Here is a 12,738-nt window from a genome sequence, read left to right on the forward strand (position 1 = left end):
TACTTTAAATGTCTTGATTTCTCCTTGTGTATTTGATTGCATAAGTGTACCTCTGCCATGTTCTTAATGATTGTCTTACCTTTCTTGTCACTCATATACATACATGTATTTATGTATCATTTGAACACTTGGATAGAAAGTATTTCTCCATTGGAGACACTTTGATTCTACTTGCTTTGCTCTATTAAAAGGGAATATTTAAAAATGGTTTAATATTATCCCTTTAATTCACCACCTCAAAATGAGGGAATGTATTTTACTCCTCGCCATATATACTTCCTTACCTCTTCAATGTTTTAATATAGTAAGTTAATATTTCTACTTCTCAGTTATTATTATTAGGTTCTTTGTGGTTTTCCCTTCTATGTAAATGCTTATTATTATTTTTGTTAAATGCCAAATAGTCTGTTGTTAACTCTATGGAATTAATTATATATGTAGAAATATTCATTTCTCCTCATTTATTTACTCTTCGTTTTATCTGTTCCACCTTATGATGTCAGTACTAATTTATTTGAAGTTTTATTAGAATCCTTTTTCGTTTATTATTTGTAGTAATGCCCAGAAAGACAATGTTCTCATATATTGTGGATGGGAATATGAATTGTTACAGCCTTTTATGAAAAACAATCTGGTAGCCTCTACTAAAACTTGAAATATAAAAACCTTTCAACTCAACAATACAATTCCTGGAAATACATTCCATAGAAATAAAAGCCCCAGGTGCTGGAATGTACATGCACATAAGGATATTTAATGCAGCTTTTCTGATTGTGAGGAGGAGATATATATATATATGGGTGAGTGTGTGTGTATCAACCCAACCCAGAGAGGAATTTTTTTTAAATTCTCTCAAAGAAAGAAACAGTGTAGGCAAAGTGAACTCTGTTAAGATGTATAATGAAAAGAGATGCTCATCAATTGGGAATTTATTGAACAATTTAAGCTGTATCCACACCACGGCATACTATGCAATCATGAAAAAATTAATTAGGGATAAACCAGTTTACTTATATACATTTTCATTTGATATTGCTAAGAGAGAAGACAAGATGTAAATAGTGCATGGGAAATCATAATATCTTAACAAAATAATAGCAAAAATTTTTACAGAGATGTACATGCATATATGAATTTATTTACCTGCATGTGCTTATAGTTATATGACAATGGAGAAAAAATAAGAGGAAAACATCTTACATTATTCCTCTATTTTACCTGTGGTATAAAGGAATTATATTGTTTAAAGAGACTGAGGAGAGAATAAAGGGAAAGAAAAAAAAGAAAAAAGCTGTGATACAGAATCAAATATACACAAGAACAATAGCAAATTAGGAGTTAATTTTGACATTTCAGGGCATAAATTTTAAACCAAGAAATAGAAGATAAGTAAAATATCAAGTGACATTAAAATATTTCCAAACTTCATAAAAATTGATGCAATAAACAATATGAAAAGGAAATTTGGAGAAGTTGAGTATAGAACTTAGATGTAAGGGGTTTCTAAGAAGTGTACAGTTTTAAAACCTAAAATTGGAGCTGGAAGAGGCAAAATAATTAAACAGCAGTCTTTCATAATTTTATTATACTTAGTATCAGTCAAGATCATTTTTCTAGTTTTTCTGCAATCCCCAAGAGCAAAATTGACAGATCTGCAGCTAAACTCTTGCCTGTACTTTGAATGAGTTCTCCAATGTAGTGGTGATCAGAAAATCTTTCTCATATTATTCATTTTGGTGGATTTGGGGAAAAAGGGGTGGGCAATGATGAAATTCTTCCTGTGTGGAGAGGATGCTGGTATGATGACTAAAGTTTAATGATTGCATGTACAGTAGATTAAATAAAAGAGAAGTCAGGATTAATGAAAAGGTACATGTCAATAGAAAATACAAAACTAAAGTTCAGAGATTAAAAAATAAGTTAAAAAACCAAGAACAGTGCATATGGTACATATGAGGGTAAAAGAATAAAATCATGAATTGGTGATACAAAAGGAGATATTCAAAATTATCAGAAGAAATATTTGAAGAGTTATGTTTAAACATAATGAAAAACATCAACACAGAGATTCAAAAAGTTCCAATGAATCCTAAGATCATAAACACAAAGAACACCATGCCAAAGCACATTATATTAAACTTTTGGAGAAAGTTAAAGTTAAAGAGAAAATCTTTAAACCAGTAAGAAAAAAAGTACATTTTTAAAAAAATGAGCAACAATAAGATCTAGGTCTCTCAAAACTCTCTCAAAATAGAGAGTTATCAACCGGCAATTTATCAGAACTAGCTCTATGTGATACCAATCAAAGTAGACAGCTTAACAGGAAAGAGACAATGAAAAAGAGTCCTCCTAAAACTGCTGTCATCCCTGGGTGATTGTGAACATGCCTAAGCTGTACCCTGTGAAGAATAACATTAGGAGCTTTGTATTGAGGAGGAAATGGACCTCACCTAAATAGTGTGGTCAAGTCACAAAACAAATAAGTAAGCAGTCAACAACCAGAAGAAACATGTGGGTAAGATAAGTATCTAGAGTTGCTACAATATGTTACCTAAAATATCCTATTAAAAAGTACAAGATATGCAAAAAAACAGGGAAGTTGACCCATATATAGGAAAAAAATGTAGATGACAGTAACTACTCACAAGAGGGCCCAGTTAGCATATTTGACAAAGAATTCCAATAAGCCACTATAGATATGTTCAAAGAAGTAAAGGATATAATGCTTAAAGAAGTAAAGGAAGGTATGATGATATTGTCTAATCAAAGAAAATATCAATAATAAGCAATTATTTTAAAAAGTAGAAATTCTAAAATTAAAAAGTACAATAACTGAAAATTAAAATTTAATGCAGAGAGAAACGAATTTTGAATGAGAAAAAGAAATAATCTGTGAATTTGAAGATTGATAGAGATTATGGAATCTGAAGAATATATGGAAAAAGGAATGAATGAAAATGAAGAAACTTTCGGAGAAATATGGAGCACCACTAAACACACCAACATACACATCATGGCTTATCAAAAGGAGATAGAGAGAAAAAAAGGATAGAGAGAAAAGAGCAGAAAAATATTTCAATAATTAATGGCTAAAAACTTACCAAATTTGATGGAAAATATCAATCTACACATCTGAGAAGCTCAATGTATGGCATGTAGAATACAAGCAAAGATATCCACACATATTATATCATAGAAGAAATGCTCAAAGCCAAAGCGCAAACTTTGAAAGCAGCAGAAAAAAATCATTGTGTACAAGGGACCTTTAAGAAAATTAAAAGTTGACTTCCCATGAAAAAAATATGGAGGCCAGAGTACATTGGAATGGCATATTCAAAGTGAAGAAAGAAACAAAAAACATAAACAAATATCAACTAAGAACCTTACATTCAGAATAAACTTTTCTTCAAAAATGAAAGTGAAATAAAAACTATTAAAGATTTAGAAAAAAAATCAGAAAATTTGTGGCTAGCGGATTTACTGCAGTTGAATTATAGAAAATTTTTCAGGCTGATCACCAAGTGATCCAAGAAAGAAACTTGAATACTCATGAAAAAAACCCAAAAAACAAAGAGAACCATTAAAGGTAATTATGTAATTATAAAAGTATAAACACTTATTTGTTCTCTTTTCTTCTCTTAATTGATATAAAAAGCAAACAATAGTATAAAACAACAAGCACATAATCCTGTTGTTGGGTTTATAACATATAGAGATGTAATACATTTGACAATAACATTGTAAATGAGGTTGTTGGGAGTAAATCTACACTGGAATCAGGAAATGACACCAGATAGTAACTTGAATCCACAGAAACAAACAAAGAGAATTAAATGGTAAATAAAAGGTTAATATAACAAGTTCTATAAATATATAATTGTTCTCCTTTCTTCTCTCAGTTTCTTTAAAACATGTACATTTTATAAAGTATATAACAATGTAGCATTGTGTTTGCAACATACAACAATAATGGCACAAAAAAAGGAGGGAGAGGGAATAGAGTTATATGAAAATAACATTTATATATCAAACTTGGATTAAATTAGCATAAATCTGATGTCAATTCTGATAAGTTAAGATGTATGTGGCAAGCCCTAAAGTAACCATTACTAAATTAACTAAAAAATATAATAAAACATCATTAAAAGAATTTAAATGATACATTAGAAATTACTGCTAAAGAAAGTAGTAAGGATGAATAAAAGAACATAAAAGACATACAATGTATAAAAGATGAAAAGTAAAATTGTAAATGCAAATGGAACTAAACCAGCACAACAAAACATTAACTATGAATGGTTAAATAATCCAGTCAAAAGGCAATATTATCCTAAAGGATAAAATCAAAATAGCCAACTATATGCTAGTATAGGAGACACATTTTAGCTTCAGAGATACAAATAGGTTGAAAGTAAAAAAGAAAAAAAAGCTATATCATATTGTTCCAACACCAATCTTCATTCACCAATTGGGTGTCCTGCAATTCAACTCAATTCTAACATTAACTTCTCAGAGTCAGCACAGATTTCACAAGTTCAAGGAAACGTCCTTCACAAGAGTTTCCCACTTCAGATGCCAGTGCAAGTTTTAGCTGTCCTCAAGCCACCCAGACTTCTGCCTGTTTGGTTACAAATTGAGGATTCACTTGAGCTCCTCAGGTTTGATAATCCTCTAAAACAAGTCACAGAACTCAGTAAAGCATTATACTTAGGATTATTGCTTTATTATACAGGATTCAATTGAAAAGCCAGATGAAGTGATACATAGGGCAAAATTTAGGAGAGTCCCAAGAGCAGGAGTGTCTTCCCCTGTGGAGTCAGGGTGTGCCACTATCTCTGTACATTGATATGTTTACCAACCAGGAAGTTCTCTTGAGCTTCAGTGTCCAGAGTTTTTATATGGGGCTTCATTACAGAAGGATTATTAAATAAATTATTGGTCATGTAAATGATCTTAATTTCTTGTCTCTCTCTTCTAGCCCTTGGGGATGAGGCTGAAAGTTTCAAACTTCACTCATGTGCTTGATCTTTCTGTTATGGCTAGACCTTCCCTGAAATGATCTAAGGGCCCATCATGAGTAATTTTGTCAGCATAAACTCCTGTATGGTAGAAAGGGGCTCACTATGAATAATGAAAGACACTCCTATCACTCGGGCAATTCCCAGGACATTTGAAGTTTTGTGCCTGAAACCACACACAAAGATTCATTCCTTATTATATCACAGGCCACTCCCTGGCCTTTGACCATGAATTCCTTATTAAAAAAATGATCATATCTACCTCAGCATAATGGTTGAAGCAACAGTTGAAGAGTCAATGTGGGGTAGAGATAGGAGGCTATTATTCAATTGTCTAACATATTTGACTGTCAATATCAATATTATAATCTTATTGGTAATTTTAGTGGTAAGCCATATTGCATTATGGTAGATGTAAACTGAAAGATAAAAGTCAAACAATACTAACACATTAATCCATCCAGTTATTAATAACTAGTACATTCCATCGTCATATTATATGACCAAAATATTTCCTAGTCAGGCCAGTCAGTTATGCAGACTTCAATTTGAACTTGACAGATTCCAAAAGCAGGAATGAATTTAGAAATATATGGCTTCATTATTTCAGGAACCAGCTATAATTGAGCTAACAGACAGCATCATCTCTTTTTCTGAGCATCTCCTAAAGTTTTTGGTTTTCCTCATTCCATAACCTATTTATCCATTCCTTTACACTCAGCTACTAGTCCTATTTCTCTCCATTTATATCCAAACTTCTTCACCTTTGGAAGGACACTGAATTCAGTCACAGTGCCAGTTTGGATTGCAGACAGCAATACTAGTGTATCAAGTACCTTTCCCTCAGCCCACTCCCATTTCTACAGGGTAGAGTTACATAGCTATGTAACTAGTGGGCTATTTCTATCACTAGGCAATATAGCTACATTTAATGTTAACTCCAACTTTGCCAGATGAGGTGAAGACACAACCTGCCTCATCAGGTCCTTAAGAATTCTAACATAAAAGTTTAAAAATTTAATTACATTTTCTCACTTAGTAATCGTTCTTGCTTCTGGCGCTTGTCATTACAGTCTTGGTCATGGGGCCAACTAGTCAGGTAGGAGAAAGGAAGTTGAGGTGATGTGTGGAAGAAAGAAAAGATTTAGTCATCATACCAGCATCCTCTCCACACGGGAAGAATTGCATCATTGCCCACCCCGTTTTCCCCAAATCCATCAGAAAAACAGAGGAATCTATCTAGTGGATACACTCTCTTGCCCTTTCCTCATTTTAAGTGTGAGCACACACTCATGAAGGCATGGAAGTCAGACCTTCATGCCTATAGCTCTCTTTATTTCGGAAAACCAATGTCTTAATTGCCTACTTCAATTCTGTGTCAGAAAATCACTCTGAGGAGGATATCACTCTAATCATGGTTGGACATGATTGACTGTAAAGTGTTCCTTGGTCTGAATAAATGTAATTTGGCAGTCCAAATCAATGCAACATGTTCTGTTCTTGTTCTTTTAGTGTTCTGAGCATTTGCATCTACAACTAGGTGAGCAAAGTCCAATACAGGTAAGTGTCTGTTCCTTTCAGAACCCACTGTAGCTTCTTGAAGCTACTGGCATTCAGCTGACTTGCCAGCTATGTGCAGGGTCTTCCTACCAGGAATCTGCCCCATAACCATCTGCAGTCTCTATCTTTCTTATTGGCAGAAAGAATAACTCTTTTTGAAAAAATTTTTATTGAGATTATGATAGTTTACAACCTTGTGAAATTTCTGTTGTACATTGTTGTTTGTCAGTCGTGTTGTAGGTGCAACACTTCACCCTTTGTGCCCAACGCCCAACCCCCTTTACCCTGGAAGCTGCTAATCTGTTCTCTTTGTCTACATGTTTAACTTCCACATGTGAGTGGAGTCATACAGAGATTGTCTTTCTCTATCTGGCTTATTTCACTAAACATAATACCCTCAAGGTCCATCTATGTTGTGAATGAGAGAATTTTATCCATTTTTATGGCTGAGTAGTATTCCATTGTATGTATATACTGTATCTTCTTTATCCAATCATCAGTTGGTGGGCACTTAGGTTGCTTCCACGTCTTGGCTATTGTAAATAATGCTGCAATGAACATAGGGGTGCATGGGACTTTTGGAATTGCTGACTTCAAGCTCTTTAGCTAGATACCCAGTAGTGGGATGGCAGGGTCATATGGTATTTCTATTTTTAATTCTTTGAGAAATCTCGATACTGTTTGCCATAGTGGCTGCACCTGTTTGTATTCCCACCAGCAGTGTATCAGGGTTCATTTTTCTCTACAACCTCTCCAACATTTGTAACTTTTTGTTTTGTTTATTTTTGCCATTCTAATGGGTGTAAGGTGATATCTTAGCCTAGTTTTGATTTGCATTTCCCTGATGATCAGTGATGATGAGCATCTTTTCATGTGCCTATTGGCCATCCATATATCTACTTTGGAGAAATGTCTGTTCATGTCTCTTGCCCATTTTTTGATTGGGTTGTTTGATTTTTTTTGTTGAGTTGTGTGAGTTCTTTATATACTATGGGGATTAACCCTTTGTCAGATATATGACTTGTGAATATTTTTTCCCAATTAGTGGGCTGTTTTTTGTTTCAATCCTGTTTTCCCTTACCTTGAAGAAGCTCTTTAGTCTGATGAAGTCCCATTTGTTTATTCAGAAAGAATAATTCTTATTGGAATTTTGTGCTTTAGAGGGTGCAAGAGGAATATATTTAGATTCAGTTCACCTCTGGATTGTTACAGCCCCTTAATGAGTAGAGTCTGCTCATTTCCCGGACCCAGGTGACCACTTTAAGCCACATGGATTAGGATATCTGTTTAATCACCTTCCAATGCTGAAAGGAGCTTCATCTGATGGTCATGGACATGTCCTATATAAGTGCACTGCTCAAATTTCCATAGGGCTGTGTCCCATAAGAGCATCCCTTTAATAAGTCAGTTTTCTTTTTTTTTTTTTTGAGGAAGATCAGCCCTGAGCTAACATCTGCCAATCCTACTCTTTTTGCTGAGGAAGACTGGCCCTGAGCTAACATCTGTGCCCATCTTCCTCTACTTTATATGTGGGATGCTTACCACAGCATGGCTTGATGAGCGGTGCCATGTCTGCACCCAGGATCTGAACCGGTGAACCCCGGGCTGCTGAAGTGGAACATGCAAACTTAACCACTGCACCACATAGTATGTCCAGTCCATTCACCATCACCCATGAGTTGGTAAAAACACACACAGAGGCAAATAGAATACAATTCAGCCTACCAAGCTGGTTTGTTTTAACTTTCTTCCATCAGAGTGGTGGTCTTCCAGATAAGATACTGTCCATTAGCCTTGGAACTGCCATCCATAAACTTAGTAGCTCTTTGTTGGTTAATCCAGAGCTGTTCATAGGAAACTGTGAAAGTGGCCATAGAATCCATCAGCTCCTCAAGTGTTTGCAAAGTCAGTCCTGGGGAAAAGAATGAGAAATGAACATACAGTATAGGAGAAAATATTTTCATTTGCATATATCTTTTATCCATAATAAATAAGAGCATCTTATAACTCAATAATGAAAAGATACATAACCCAATTAAAAATGGTCAAATGATCTAAAAAGACGTTATTCCAGTGAAGATATACAAATGAGCAATAAACACATGAAAAGATATTCAACACCATGGATAATCGGAAAAATTAAAATCCAAACTACAGTGAAAAACTGCTTTACATACTAGAATGGCTACAATCAAGAAGATAATTATAAGTGTTACAAGGATATGGTGAAATCAGAACCATCATAAACTACTGAAGGACGTGCAAAATGGTCTAAGCATTTTGGAAAGCAGTTTTACAGTTCCTCAAATGGTTAAACATAGAGTTTCCGTATTACTCAGCAATTCCACTTCTAGCCATATATCCAAGAGAAATGAAAATATCTGCACTCAAAACATATATGCACATATTTAATATTGAATGCATTCACAATAGCCAAAGAGTGGAATCAATCCAAGTATTCATGATCTGATGAATGCATAAAAATATGTGATACATGCATACAATGGAAAACTATTAGTCCATAGAAAGTAATGAAGTACTGAAATATGTTACAACGTGGATGAATCTTGAAGATAATATACCAAGGGAAAGCAGCCAGTCACAAAAGAGCACATTGTATATGATTCCATTCCACTTCGATGCTCCAAAGTTGAGTGCACTTATACTTACCTTTCTTATATCCTCTAGATGAATTGACCTCTTTATAATTGTATAATGATCTTTTTGTCACTTGAGACAGATTTTGACTTAAAGTATATTTTGTCTGATATAAGAATGGCCACCTCTGCTCTCTTTTGGTTACCATTTGCAAAAAATATACTTTTCCATCCCTTCACTTTTAGCCTATGAGTGTCCTTAAAGCTAAAGTAACTCTTTTGTGTGCAACATATTGTTGGATCTTGTTTTTTTAACCATTTAGACACTCAAAGTCTTTTGATTGGAGAATTTAATCCATTTATATTTAAGGTAATTATTGATAGAAAAGAACTCACTATTGACATTTTGTTAACTGTCTTCTAACTATTTTGCAGTTCCTTCCCCGTCACTTGCTGTCATCCATTTTGATTTGTTAATTTTTTGTAGTGATATGTTTCAATTACTGTATCTTTTGTGTATCTACTACAGATCTTTTCTTTCAATAAGATTTCTACCACTTTCCCTTTTATTCTTCTAGGATTCACATAATGTGTATTTTCCTTTGCTTGATGGTGTCACATAAGTCCTGTATTCTTTATTTAGTCATTTTTATTCTTTTTTTTAGGTTTGCTCCTCTAACTGACTAATTTAAAATGACAAGTTTTTGAGTTTGCTTATTCTTTTGCATGATCAAGTCTGCCTTTGATGTTCTTTATTGAATTTTTAACTTCAGTCATTGTGCTCTTCAGCTCTAGGATTTTTGTTTGATTCTTTTTCTGGTTTCTACTTTTTAATTAAACTTATCATTTAATCAAAATGAGATGGCAGGAATGCTCCAGGACCATGGCTGAACGAGGGCGGAGTGAGGTCAAAGGGCCATTTCAAGATCTGCAATTGGATTGAGGTTAGCAGGCCTGCTCCTTGGGCCATGGATGTACCTGTCTCTGGGTCCCTGGGTGGGCAGAACTGCTCCTGAATCATGGCTGAGAAGGTGTGGAGCTGGGTTACAGCTACTTCAGTGTCCACAGACAGCACTGGGGTCAGCAGTTCTGTTACCTGAGGCACAGGTGGGCTTGGTTCATCCCAAGTCCCATGGCCCTATGTATAGTATGAGATACAAGAAATTGCATACACATAGAGCAAGGAGTCAGCTTAGAGAGTGCTGAGCAATGACCTACACAAAGTCTCATGCTCAAGGGAATAGGGAACCATAACAAGGTCTGTCTGTTGGATGGAGATTAAAAGGAATTTATCTGTATCAGCCATGTATTACTTTGGATAAAGGTTAAAGTAATCTCTCTTGATAATTCATGGCTATGGATCAATCGATATTTGAGTTTAGGGCCTAAATTAATATTATGTTCCTGGTCTAAAAAAAAGCATAAGATGAGATTTTCAATTTAAATTGTAGTCAAGTTGGAATCTCTCAGGCATGGTACAAGAAAATAAAAATTTTTCATGGAAGAAAACCTATTTTATAAAGGCTTCAAAGAACGTCCACAGATACTAACCCACTGAACATTAGTTTGTAATCTAAAGCCATCATACAAGAATGAAAATATTTGAGTGAGACTCCTGATTATTCTTATTATACTTATAATATTAATTATTCTAATTATATTGGAGCTAGAGTCCTTTCTAAAGGCCTTGCTCCAATAATCGGCTAACAAGTTTGATGGGGAGTAGTCTAAATCTACTCTTACAAAAGCTTTATGCATCCGGATGATTTCCACGTCAAACTTTGCTTGGAGGCTACAAAATAAGGGCTCTTTAGGTTCACTCATATAGCTGTTACAACAGGAGATAAAATTGCTCTTGGAGGACAAGTTTCAGTGTTTATGATTTCAATGTGCAATAACTACTCTTTCTCATTATCACTCAGTTTGAAAGGAAGTCTTGCCCACTTATCTAGGCATTTCTACCCTTTATGAGATTTTGTTTCAGGGATTCCCCTGCTATTTACTATCCTAAGACTTGTTTCCCTAACCCATGTCAGTTAACCTGAAAAGATGTCAATAATTTGGGAGAGTTTTTCAGTATGTTGGGAAATTTATTTATTTTTTGTCCTGTAAGAACTTTGGTCTGACTACAAAAGTTAATTTTTCTTACCCAGAAACCATCAAGCTCCAAAAACAAAAGATATTTGCTGTTATATCTGTGGAGAATGCTAATTGGTAAAACCAGAAAAGCTATTTGACAAACATATCAAAAATCTTTGGATCAGTCATACTTCTGGTAATATTTTATTGGAAGTATATAAAAAGTGTGCCAGCATTTAATTGTAACATCTTTACTACACTGATATTTATGACAAAAAATAGAAAACATTATGTTACATCCATATTCTAGAATACAAAGCAGCTTCTAAAAACCTTTTAAAGAATACTCAGTGACGTGAGAAAATTAAAACAAATATTTATTAAATGAAAAAGGATACAAGTCTGATTTAAAAAGTATGACCCTAATTATGAGTTTTGGCTTATGAGTCATTATAATTTTGTTTTTGTGTGTACTTATTTATTAATTTCCCTATAAGGAGAATGTATTATATTTTTAATTATAAAAAAATACTTTAAATATTAAATTAACGTGAAAGTATTACAAATAATTTACATTCTTTTTGAAAATTGGGCTAAAATTCACATACATTTTATGGATTTAATTATAGTATAGGTGTATCCCTTTGAGATGTTACAAATAAGTGCTGAATGCATGCTTAGGAAAACATAGAAAGAGTTTATATTAGACTTCGGTGAGAAAACAAAACCCCCATAAACTCACGATCTGCTGCAATATATAACAAATGTGTATTTTGAAATGTATTCTAGAAGTAGCCAAGATCTATTCTGCCATGGTACATAGTATACAGTTAAATTCCACATGCTAAGATTTATGAAAATTGCAACAAATTAGCCTTATGTTAAAAACAAATCATTTACTACACATAATTATTGTCCATAAGCAGAAGTTTCTACAGCATCAGAGCATGGTATTTCCAAAAAAAAGTCTGTCTAAGGCAGTGGTTCTCTTTCTAGAAGCAAAATAGAATCTCCAGTGAGATTCACTTTTGAAATATGTAGGCCTTTCCAGATATTTTGTGTTAATTAATCTGGGGGGGAAGAATCTGGCATCCAATCCTTTTAAACTGCCTCCTCATCAGACTCATTTTAATGTGTAGACAGAATTGAGAACCACTAGTCTAGAACTTCTGACTCCTCTTGATTAACTCTGCTTTCTGCTTGCACAAAATAAAATGCTGCCCAAATTTGAAATCCAGAAATTAAACGATTAGGATTGTCTCTGATTTATCAATATTTGTTATCTCTGTTTCTATCCTGTAATTTTTTAACAAGTAGGTGAACTTTTCTTATTTGAAAGAGATTTCCGGGAGGTAAGAGCAAATAGATGCCATGAATTAGCCAGAAATGAAGAGCAAACCAAAATTTCGTTTTAAAAATGACAAATAATAGCCAATGAAAATCATTGTATGGGCTAGATAGGTATATAAGCAGGATTCTAGATA

This window comes from Equus quagga, chromosome 10 (assembly GCF_021613505.1).
Source record: "Equus quagga isolate Etosha38 chromosome 10, UCLA_HA_Equagga_1.0, whole genome shotgun sequence".
Classification (NCBI taxonomy): domain Eukaryota; kingdom Metazoa; phylum Chordata; class Mammalia; order Perissodactyla; family Equidae; genus Equus; species Equus quagga.